Genomic DNA, 11,140 nt, shown 5'->3' with positions numbered 1-11,140 from the left:
AGTTTTCTGCTTAGTTGATGTTTCTTTTGCAATTTGAACTAATGGATTTTCTTGTGCTGCCAAGATGCAAGGGCACACAGTTTGAAGCAGTCTGGGACAAGTACAGGGACGACCCAAACTTAAGAACTCTTTCATAATTTTTATGCAAAGAGACTGCGGCTGTGGTATAGAACTATATATATTAGACCTAGTACTTGCATTCTGTATGTATGATTCATGAAAACAACTTTCGGTTCTTACTGCCTAATATGGGAATTTACAGGTTGCTCACTGATGGGGATTGAAGGTTCTGAAGTTGTTACGCAAGAGCTTATAATCAGTGAAGAATTGCTTTGAAGGTATTGGTTACTCAATAGTTGGTGTAAATTTGTCATCCAGTTGCAATGTTTTCACCCATTGATGATTTTGAAGACCCTTAGACCGTATCCAGTGTTAGAGTTCATAGTTGCATTCAATTAGAACAGTTGTACCTGCATCCTAATTTCAAGTAACTTCTATAATTTAGATTAATAGAGAGATGATCCTTATGCTGTTAAGAGGAAATAGAAGGAAATCTAGCTAACTGACTATTGAATGCATTTGAGAATTCAAAACTATCATGTATATTTACATTATTTTTAAATCAAAGTATCTTTTATGACCCTGTATGTCACCACATTGTTTATGCCACTCAAACAATAAAAGGAAATCAAAAGAAGCATCGTCATCCGCATCTCCCTCAAACCCATTGCTCACAAACAATTCACCAAAATTACGACCACTGGCTCTAGGGATAAAACTTGCAGGCCATGGTATGTACTTGAATGAAGAAGAAAAAGAAAAAGAACAAATATTTGGGGAATCAACTCTGCTCACACGCCAAGTGCAGGCAAAAACCCTCAGAGGTTTACTAAAGCCTCTTTCAGGGAAGAACAGAATCAGTCTAGTTTTTTTATTTCTAATACCAATTCTCTGATTGCGCTGAAACACTTCATATCCAACTTCATGTACAATCTCTGCAGTGACCTGCATCCTATCATAGCATATCTGTCTATTTGATTTTCATATTTCTCATACAATGCGGGTACTGTGAGAACAAGAAAAAGACCTGCATGATAAACAACATAAGTTACATAACACTAATAAACCAATAGAATGACATGCAATTCTATAAGCATTGGTGATGTAAATTTTTTGTTCAGTTTTGAATTTAATAGATTGTATGTTTCATGAGCTAGTTGGTTGTGATATGGATATTGCGTGATTGAGACTAACAAAACTTACTGGTGTAGCCCAATGTAAGGAAATCTGTCCAACCACCAATGACCGAAAGCAGCAAGAGAGCTCCAGCCACTTTAAAAACAGGTCCGAGTTCTTCCCTAGTGCAATATCCAAAGAAACAGAAGAAAATGCATTTACCGGACTTCGTATTATAGCTGCTGCTTCATTCATAACTTCTTCTGAAATATGTAATTCTGGTAATGGTGGAGGTGGTCTGTAATCGAGAACCATAACAAATTTAGTGAATAGGGTACAACAAAGATACCCCAGAAAATACAATCACTAAATGCAATACTCCGTTCACTTTGTTTTGATATCTTGTTATACCATTGTGGTAATTGTGCCCCAAATCATACTGAGCTTTTTAATGAAAGAAAATGGGCGAATTAGAAGCTTGCATTACCTGTTGAGAATGGAAGCAGATTTTGCCCAGACAAAGAAAATGACAACCAGTAGAAGGAGAACACTGGACACAAGCGATAATAGAGTATAACCAGATTTCTCGAACACTATCCAGACAGCAAATGTCACCAACAATAATCCAGAAGTTAAATTTGGCCGCCTCCACAGGATTATGTCTGCAACTGTATAAACAACATGAAACACATTAGATTTTTCCCTAAATTTCGATCCAGTTTCTTATGTAACTCTGATATAGTACCGGCAATAAGAAAATCAACGATGATCCTTTTTATGAATCATGATGAGATAAAGAATGGAATAAACTTACTGAATCCTCCACCTAGAAGCTCATGAATAGTCCTTTGTCTACCAAACAATCGATCCGACGAAGAATTCATTTTACAATCCGAACTGAAACTCTAATCTGATCGATTATATGATGTCGATTGAATAACAGATCATCAGAGAGTAAAGATTGTGAGCTGATTTTCCAGCTCTAGTTTCAGCGAAAGCAAAGAAATGTGAAAAGAGGAGAAAAGAAATAAAAAAAGAAAGAAGAAAAGGACTCTTCAACTTGTTGAAATTGTGGGGAGTTGGCTGTTTCAGTGTACAGCCTGAAAAGTGTCAAACCTACTCATTCACATCTCTTTTTCGTTTCTTTCCTCTTTGGTCCTATATTTTCCTTTTTACGTTTTACCCGATTTAAAACTTCTAGAAATTGATTTCACCGATTCGGTTCTGGTTCACCTGAATCAAAATGGCAAATGCCAAATGATTTTATTTTGTTTCACATCCTTATTAATAAACATTCACGAATCATATCAAATGAATCACTTTTGGACCGATTGGAATTGGAATTAGTATGTACCAATGTAGTTAATATCGGATATCGGTTCATCTCGGCCGGGACCGATACACTGGTACGATTTTATATCAGGGATATTATCGTTGAATATCGGCGCAAATGGCCAGTCATATTGAGAACATAAATTTGTATAACATGTTAAGGGAAGATCTCAGAGCGAATCTGTGGGCTGAGTTTGGAAGAGATGGAGGTCGAATTGAGTAGTGTTGTTTCATTTGTTTTCGTTTTTTTATTATTGTTTCATTTGTCATTTATTTTTATTTTTAAAAATTGTTTAAGTTTCATTTGTTATTCCATAATTTTGTTTTGTAACTGTTTCAAGTTTAAATTTTTTTAACGGTCATTTAAAGTAGCGGTCTAGACACTTAATCGCATTTTAGCCAATAATAGTACGTCCAATATAGGATAGTGCTGGTGATAATAGTACGTCCAATATAGGGTAGTGCAAAATGGTTAAGATGAGTATGTGGGACCTTGAAGAATCATAGAATAGGATCCCATTCATTTTAGCCAATAATAGTACGTCCAATATAGGGTAGTGCTGGTGACTGCCTGACTGGGCATCAGATTAGATTCCAAACATGATCTGTTATCATTGTGATGTTTGATCTCAAATTCAACACAAACCATTCAAGTATCTCTCTGTGTAAGACCACTAGACCGGATTCTGGAGGATTATTTTTTTCTTAAAGCAAACCCGATTTATTAAACCTGGCTTGATTGGGATATACCCAAAGTTAAATGGACATGTGCTCTTACTAAGGGGAGGCCAAAACATGGTAAAGTTACTTTAATGCCCCTGCACTAATTAATCTAAAACTAAATCCTAAATTTAAAAACTAAAAACTGATTAATCTTCCTCTAATCCATTTTCTCTAATCCCTCTCCTCTTCTCTTTCATTCCAAAAATCTAAAATCAACCAAAAAATTCAATTTTGATTTCTACAACAAATGGTTGATTCTAAACAATCCAGTAGCAAAGAGATTCAATAGGTAACATGAAAAGATCCAAATCAGAGGGAAAAGGTAAGGAAAAAGTTGTAACAAGTAAATCCAAGAATCCAATCCTTGAAGATGTTGAAAAGAAACTCTACAAGCGAAAATAAGATGTAAGTGATTTCTAAACCCAAACCCGTTATTTTAATGTGTTGTATGCTTGTTATATTAGGTTAGAAATCGAAAATTATTATTTTCAGGGTATTCGGCCGGCAAGGTCGATAATTGAACAACATGCCAACCATTGGTTATTTTAGGTAGTCGGCATGGTATCAGGATGAATAACCTGTCGGATTTTCATAACAGCCATGGAGATTATTGGACAATAACCAGGGCCGACAGGGTATAATAAACAAACTCATCCGACTTACATATGGCCGGAATTGTCTTGGACTTGTACCATGCCGACTTTGGGCCACATAAACATTAATTTCCTTAGCTAAACGTCGGAAACTTTTATGAATAATACCATTCCGACTGTTTATTTGTCGGCATTGTGGATGGATAAGACCGTGCCGACGTGATGGTTGTCGGCACTGTTTAGTTTATCGACCTTGTCGGCCAGTGGATGACCAAAACCATATGAAAATGTGTAACACTTTTCATCTCTCTCCCGCTTTATGTGTATGGGTAAGTGGTGAGGAATTGATTATTGTTCCCTGAGAAACAAGGAGAACAATATTTAATTCTTCGCCATTTCCCCATACACGTAAAGTGAAAATGAGATGAAAATTGTTATCACTCAAATCATGAATATACCGACCAATATCGTATGTTCAACAGTGTTGCTTGTTTTCATATCTCTTATTTGTGCATTGTTTAGGTTCCCAGAGGAAAAAAAAGAAGATCTACCTTGTCTTGTTAACAATGCAAAAGAGCTATTTGAATTTTTGGACACAATTTATCCCAATTTAGAAGATCATAAAGATGAAACTGAAGAAAATTTCCCGTTTAGAAAGTTACGTTTGATGGGTAAGGAAGATCCTGAAGAATTTCTAAGGTTTATGAACAGTCCTAGCAATCCCCTCAACTATGAAGAGGAGGAAGAATAGGAGGTTGATCCAAGAACATTTTTCAGGGCATGTGACTTTTCTGGAGTGAACCCCTATTACAATGAGGATGGTGACTGCATAGATCCAGTGAAGGGGAAGGGAAAAGCAAAAGCTGATGCCGGTGAAAAAGCTAGTGATGGGGAGGAAGATAACAACAATGAGAAGGATCTTTGAAATCCTTAAACTTTATTATGTTTTACTTGCTTTAGAAACTTAGATTGTAGTTTGAACTATTACACTATGTTTTGAATTGTTAGTTTGTGGTTTTAGAGTTGTTAAACTTATGTTAATTTTCAGTTTTAGTTGCTTTAGAAGTTAATCTTTTTTAAGCAGTTTTAGACAATTTTTCATGTTTTACTGAGCCGGTATGGTTTGTAAGCTCGACCTTGCCGGCCATATCAGGCTTTGTAAGCCACAATGCTGTCAGGTTGTGTTGGTCGCAGGGTTTTAAATCTCTACCTTACCGGTGTTATGTTAGTTGTACTTTTTAGGTACAAAGTACAACCCATTGAATGCTCAACGGCTAGAAATTTCAAAATCAAGATATTAGGTGTGTTGTTATTATAAAAGCATTCCCAATTCATCTTCAACCTTGTATAAAGAATGGAAGTTTCACCACCAAATATTTGTAGTCTTTGTACACTAAGTGGTCATTTTGCAAACGATTGTCCCTTTAAGGAAGAAATGCACTATTGAAGGTTGTAAGGGATTCTTATTTCTCATGAAAGCTGAAATAGTAGGTGTATATCAATCATATGCTTCAAAATGCACTTGTTGTGGGTTTTTCTATTGGATAGATGAGAGTCTAGCTCCGTATGAAGATGAAGTTGCTGAAATCAACCTTCTACCATGCACAGATCCATGTTGCGACGGTAAGATGAAGCTAATTACCTCTCTAAGAAATTGTGTACCGGAAAAAGATATATCTATGTCCAAAATGTGTTAGGGTTAAGTTTTAACGCTTGTATGCTTTAATTAAGGTTTGTCATCGATGTATAGTCGGCAATGTCCTAAATTAAAAGCTTGCCTGCGGCATAATAGTCGGCATTATCCTAAATTGAAAGCTTCTGGCTGTTTTTTAGTCGTCATGGTTGTCATAATACGCCTTGCCGGCTTGATAGAAAATAACATCCAAGAACCAATTTTTTGAGGGAGTTCGTAGCCGGCATAGTTCTCATCATAAACATTGCCGGCCAAGTAAGCGCGATCCTGACAAAACCCATACCTTGTCGGCGGATAGAAAATAACATACAGAACCACTTTTTTGAGGGGGTTCTGAGCCGGCATGGTTCTTCTCATAAACCTTGTCGGCCTGGTAAACGCCGGCATCCTGGCAAAGCCCAGACCTTGCCGGCTATATCTGGCAGCTTTTTCCTGTATTGTCATGCATTGGCCGGCAATCTGACGAAATAAAATATGTCGACCCTGGGAGCGCCGGCAGGGTCTTGTAATAGATACAGTGCCGACCAAATGAGATACACCAAAAAAAACACATCCATTTCATTCATTTGTAGCACTCCAAAGTACATTACACAAAACACGCATGCGATTACAAAAGTACTCCAAAAAGTACGAATGTTTTTGTAGTACTACATTGTATACTACACAAAAGATTCCTTATTCCCTAATGATAATCACTCATCACTCAAATCTATTGAGGAGTTCATTCAAATCTATTGAACCTCCTTTAGTCAAATCTGTGGGACATTCCGTAGACTCATCTAAAATATTCCAAAGGGCCATGTTGTCCTCATAAAATTTCTCCATTCCTTGCTCTTGTTGTTTGTGAACTTCTCCCAAAAAGTAAACCTACAAAGAGGAGGTAATTGACATTCCTGTTGAGTTGTAGACCAATAAAATGATTTTTATCCACCAAAGCCATGAAATTCTTCTATGCTTGAGTTGGTCCACACAAACGCATGTTTCGGCAAATGCTATAGATATCCTCACTAAAAAAATGTACCACGCAATTCCATGTATCCGCCAATAGATGGCCACACTCCGACATTCTCAACCAATGCTCCCATTTGATCGGTGCATTTCACTCGGGCCTTTAACACTAGTTAGCAAACCTTTGAAAGTTGCTTCTTTCTCCTCCATGGAATCTTCTAGCATCATTGAGATATGAAACTCCTTGTCGTTTTCTAGTCGAGTGGCATCTTCTTTCTAATGTATTGGCATTGGGTGGATTTTCCTCAACCGCTCCACTTAGGTGTCCCAATTGTTGCGAAACAACGTGAAACCCACAATTTCATCTTTTGGAACATCGTCGACCAATCACGAACTCTTGAATAATTGGAGGGAGTTTATTGCGACACTTTTGCAACACCGGTTGTACTACCTTCTTTGGACGACTTCTTTTCTTCCCAACATATTTGGCTTGCTTGACTCTAAGAGGTAGAGTTCCATTTGTTTCAAGTTAGAGACCGTTGGTGTAGTTAAATCCTTCTTTGGCCGGCCCATTTTCTTTCCAACAAATTCCACACTTGCTTGACTCTCAAGAGGTAGAGTGTCATTTGTATTCAAGTTAGAGACCGCTGGTGTAGTTTAATCTTTCCTTGGACGACCTCTTTTCTTTTTAGCGGGCTTCTCCTTGTATTGCGCCTCGGTATAAACATGTCCGGATGGATCGCACTTTGTACTCAAATGTTCTTTAATATTTTCCCTTTCGGATTGATCTTGATCGCTATTTCTACTTAAAAACTCTTTGATTTGTTCTCTTTCGGATTGATCTTGATTGCAATTTGTACTCAAGAACTCTTTGATGTGTTCTCTTTCTTCCTCCCTCGTCTTTTTGGTAGTTGGTCTACCATTAGGATCTTGTTCCTCCGGTTCTTCAAGTTCTTCCATAAAAGGGTAAACAATCGGCATCAACTTGTGCCTCATAGTTTGTTTGTCCAACCTATTCAACTTGGGGTACTTTTCAATGATTATTCTTCCAAGTTCCATGTCACCAAACTCTTCACCGAGATCTTCTCTTGGAGCCAGTTTGAAAGATAATTGCTTCCAATAAGGATCGATATCATCAAGAGGAATGGGAGTTTTATACCTACAAGCATATGGCGACATGGAAGTCCGATAACCTTCATTATCCTACACTTACAAGGAGTGGTCGGGGCTTCATACTTTTTATACTTTTTATACAATGCGAGATGTTTCCTCATGAAACATATAGCCCAATGCGAGACGTTTCTATGTATACCAACAAGCAACCAATCATCCTCCTTAAACTCCTTCAACTTCCGAAAGATACTTTCTTGGAATTGTTTTTTTATCTTGTCGATATCATTATTAGTGTACTCATGGATAGCATGTTGCACCGTCATAATCCCATTTTGACTCGTGAAAAGTAGACCTTTTAGTCTCCCATGAGCTTGCTCTACCATACTTGTGGATTCAAGTTTGAAATGTTTATAGTCGTAAGTATAAGCATACTCTTTGTGTGGCCTCAACCATTGTTTCTTGCAATATTCTAATACTTTGGGGTAATTAGTCCCCCAATCATCCTCGGAATCCTTCAAGTTTAACTCATATCTTCCCATACTCATCGACCAAACCACCTTATCCCACGCTTTCATGAATAACCCAAACTTAATCTCACCTTCTTTCCATTCTTCGCCTTCTTTCTCTTTCTCCTTCTCTCGCTCCTCTTTAGTTAGTTTGTTAAGACGTTCATCTTCCTCTTTTTCACGTTTAGTTCTTTCTTTGCTTTCGGTTTTTGGATATGACTTCTACAATTCTTCTAAGATTGCATTGTATATGCCAAGTGCAAAGGAAATTTTGTGCATTCTGAAAGACTATCCTCACGGCGTTCATTATTGATTGCTCATTGTCGGTGACTATAACCCCCGGAGTTTCGTCTTCGTGGTAGAGAAGCTTCAAAGTTTCCAATGCCAAAATATACTATCATTCTTCTCACGATCCATAAAACACCATGCCACTGTGAACGATTGCTTATCCGAGTTTTTCCAACAATGTTCAACAAAGAAAGTTGTACCTATTCGTCTTATAAGTACAATCCATGAACAAAACTTGGTGAAAGAAACGCGCCAATTGAATCATACCGGACCTTCCCCTACGATGACTCATGGTGTCTCACCGTGTAGTTTTATTTGTGTATTAACCATTGTGATTCTTCCATCACCTTTCTCCCATCCCATTCAATTCCTTTAATGATTGCCTTGGCCGCATAAATTGTAGACAATGAAGAGAGGTTATGCGGGTCGTCCCTCTTGAACTTACAAGGAGCTTGCTTGGTTTAATTCTGCAATTTGTTCTTACTTGTTCGAACTCGTGCGGTTTCAACTTGGCAACTTCACAATGCCCAACAAGAGTTTCCAGATCTTTATGGTTATGCCAACCAACATCAACTCTACTCATTCTCCACATGTTGTCGGTGTCTTTGTTCCTCCCAAAAATAATCTTGAATGGGCATTCACACTTCTTTGACTTCGTTTTGTACACCCTAGTCGTCTTCTTATCATACACATAACCATTTCTCTTGTGACTTTCTTCTGGCGACCCTAACACTTGCATACCATTTCAAACCGCGTATCTTTTTGTTGGGTGTTTTTCACTAGAACGCACATCTTCTCTTTTGCTTTCTCAATAATCCAATTTACCGCGTCATCTTTTTCCTTCCATTCCAAATCATTAGCATAATGTTCGGAAGTATCGGGACCCCTAATTTTCTGAGCTTGAGGCTGATCCGCCATCGGTACCAATGCAACAATCTACAAAACATCAAAGTTAGTTGATATGTATTCACAGGATCGGCAAGGTCGACATCTAACACCATGCCGACAACAAAACAGCCGACAAGGAATCAAAACTTAACAGTGCCGACCAAACTAAAGTCGGCAAGGTACGAAAAAAATAGGCTGCCGGCTTAAAGTAATTTCAAGTAATGACTCCTGTGTTGTAAAACTAATCGTCGTCAGGGTCTACATATGAAACCCTGCGGACAATAAAAACGCCGACATGGATTCAAAATTTAACATTGCCGACCTGACAACAGCCGACAAGGTTTGTAAACTTGAAAATTCTGGCATAAGCATTTTCAAGTAACGTCTCATGTGTCCCAAAAAATGGAGGTCAGCATGGTTAAAATTGTCAACCCTGCCGACAGGATGATGCTCATGAAAAGTCGGCAAGTTGTTCAAGAAAACACCACGCTGGCGTATTTAGCCGGCATGATCGACAAGTGTCGACCTGGGGAAGCAAAAGTGGAAAAAAAATCGATCATTTGCATGAGAAAATCACAATCTTACCACGTAGGTTGTCTACCTGATTACTTGCATCTCCATTCTATTCTTCTTGGTCATTGGATTCTTCATTTGGCTCAATACATTCATCACTTCCATACCCATCATGAGTTTGAGGAAAATAAAAGTGAGGGTCATGCATGTAATCTATTTGATCATGGGCTGGTAGATCATCATACAAGTACTCATTAGTAGGAGGAAAGTTAGAAGGCTCCCCCACTTCAAAATCAGGATTTGAATCACTCATATCACAAATTTCTCAAAAAACTCCTAACTCCCCCCCCCCCCCCCCCCAAAAAAAAAAAAACCTCATCTACTACTCATTCTAATTCTCTCTCTAAATGATTTCTAAAACCCAACTTATAACTAAATCAACTAACTAATCTAACTAATTTACTAATCTAATCATTATAATTAAATTATAGTTAATCATTATGGGGGCATTTTAGCCATTCAGAAAAGTCTAGGTTAAGGGGTGGCTTGGATTTACTTCATAATGACCTGATTTTTTCTTATTGGGTACACCCCAATTAGTTTGGGCATATCCCAATCAAGCCAGATTATTAAACCCAGTATTTTTAGGGGCAACCCCAAAAGAATTAGGGGCGACACTCAAAGACAAAAAAAAATGTCATCCAAACGTAAATCTAAGCTACCCCTTATCTTCGATTTATCGAAATGGCCAATATGCCCTTGAATAATCGGGAGCCTACACCATAATCGGTGGTGGCTCTCTAAAAGAGTCACAAACTGATACCTGCAAGTGCACAGGGTCTGTTGTAGTGAGTGTGCAAGGCAGGGTCGAACCACAGAGACTAGGGTGTGTATTGAAATTCTCCTAAGCTACTCTCTAAGTGCAAGGCAGTGAAGTAAAGAGCCAAAGAAACAAAGTAAAACAGTGGCAGTGATGGAAAGAGTGCATTGAATAAAAGAAGCAAAGAATATCAAAGTAAACAGTTGTGGTAACACTACTAGGGTCTTGAATCCACCTTCTTAATCCTATGCTAAGGCAATATTCATTCAAATTATGTTCTTGTTCCTTTCCAGAGAAAACTACAAAGAATGATTTATCAGTTAATCTTCCTAACTCACCCTAGCATAGGCTGTCTTCTTACAGCACAACCTATCACAGGCTAATTTGGTTCAATTAGCTAACTCTCATTCCTTTCTCAATTAAGCACAGTTCTTATTCTATGGTGGGATCTCAAATGGATAACTTATCAACCAACTTCACTAATTCCCCCCTAGCATAAACTGTCTTCTTACAGTACAGCTTATCACAGGTTCATTTGATCAATGTA

The 11,140-nt window shown here is 37.9% G+C and overlaps 1 pseudogene; it reads right to left on the bottom strand.

The window, feature by feature from the left end:
- Positions 1 to 559: 559 nt before the first annotated feature.
- LOC113341179 lies at positions 560 to 2,255 on the bottom strand (annotated as a pseudogene).
- Positions 2,256 to 11,140: the final 8,885 nt, after the last annotated feature.

Source organism: Papaver somniferum, unplaced genomic scaffold (assembly GCF_003573695.1).
Source record: "Papaver somniferum cultivar HN1 unplaced genomic scaffold, ASM357369v1 unplaced-scaffold_25, whole genome shotgun sequence".
In the NCBI taxonomy this organism is placed as follows: domain Eukaryota; kingdom Viridiplantae; phylum Streptophyta; class Magnoliopsida; order Ranunculales; family Papaveraceae; genus Papaver; species Papaver somniferum.
The sequence above is the reverse complement of the archived record's forward strand: the minus strand, read 5'-3'. Positions and strand labels throughout refer to the sequence as shown.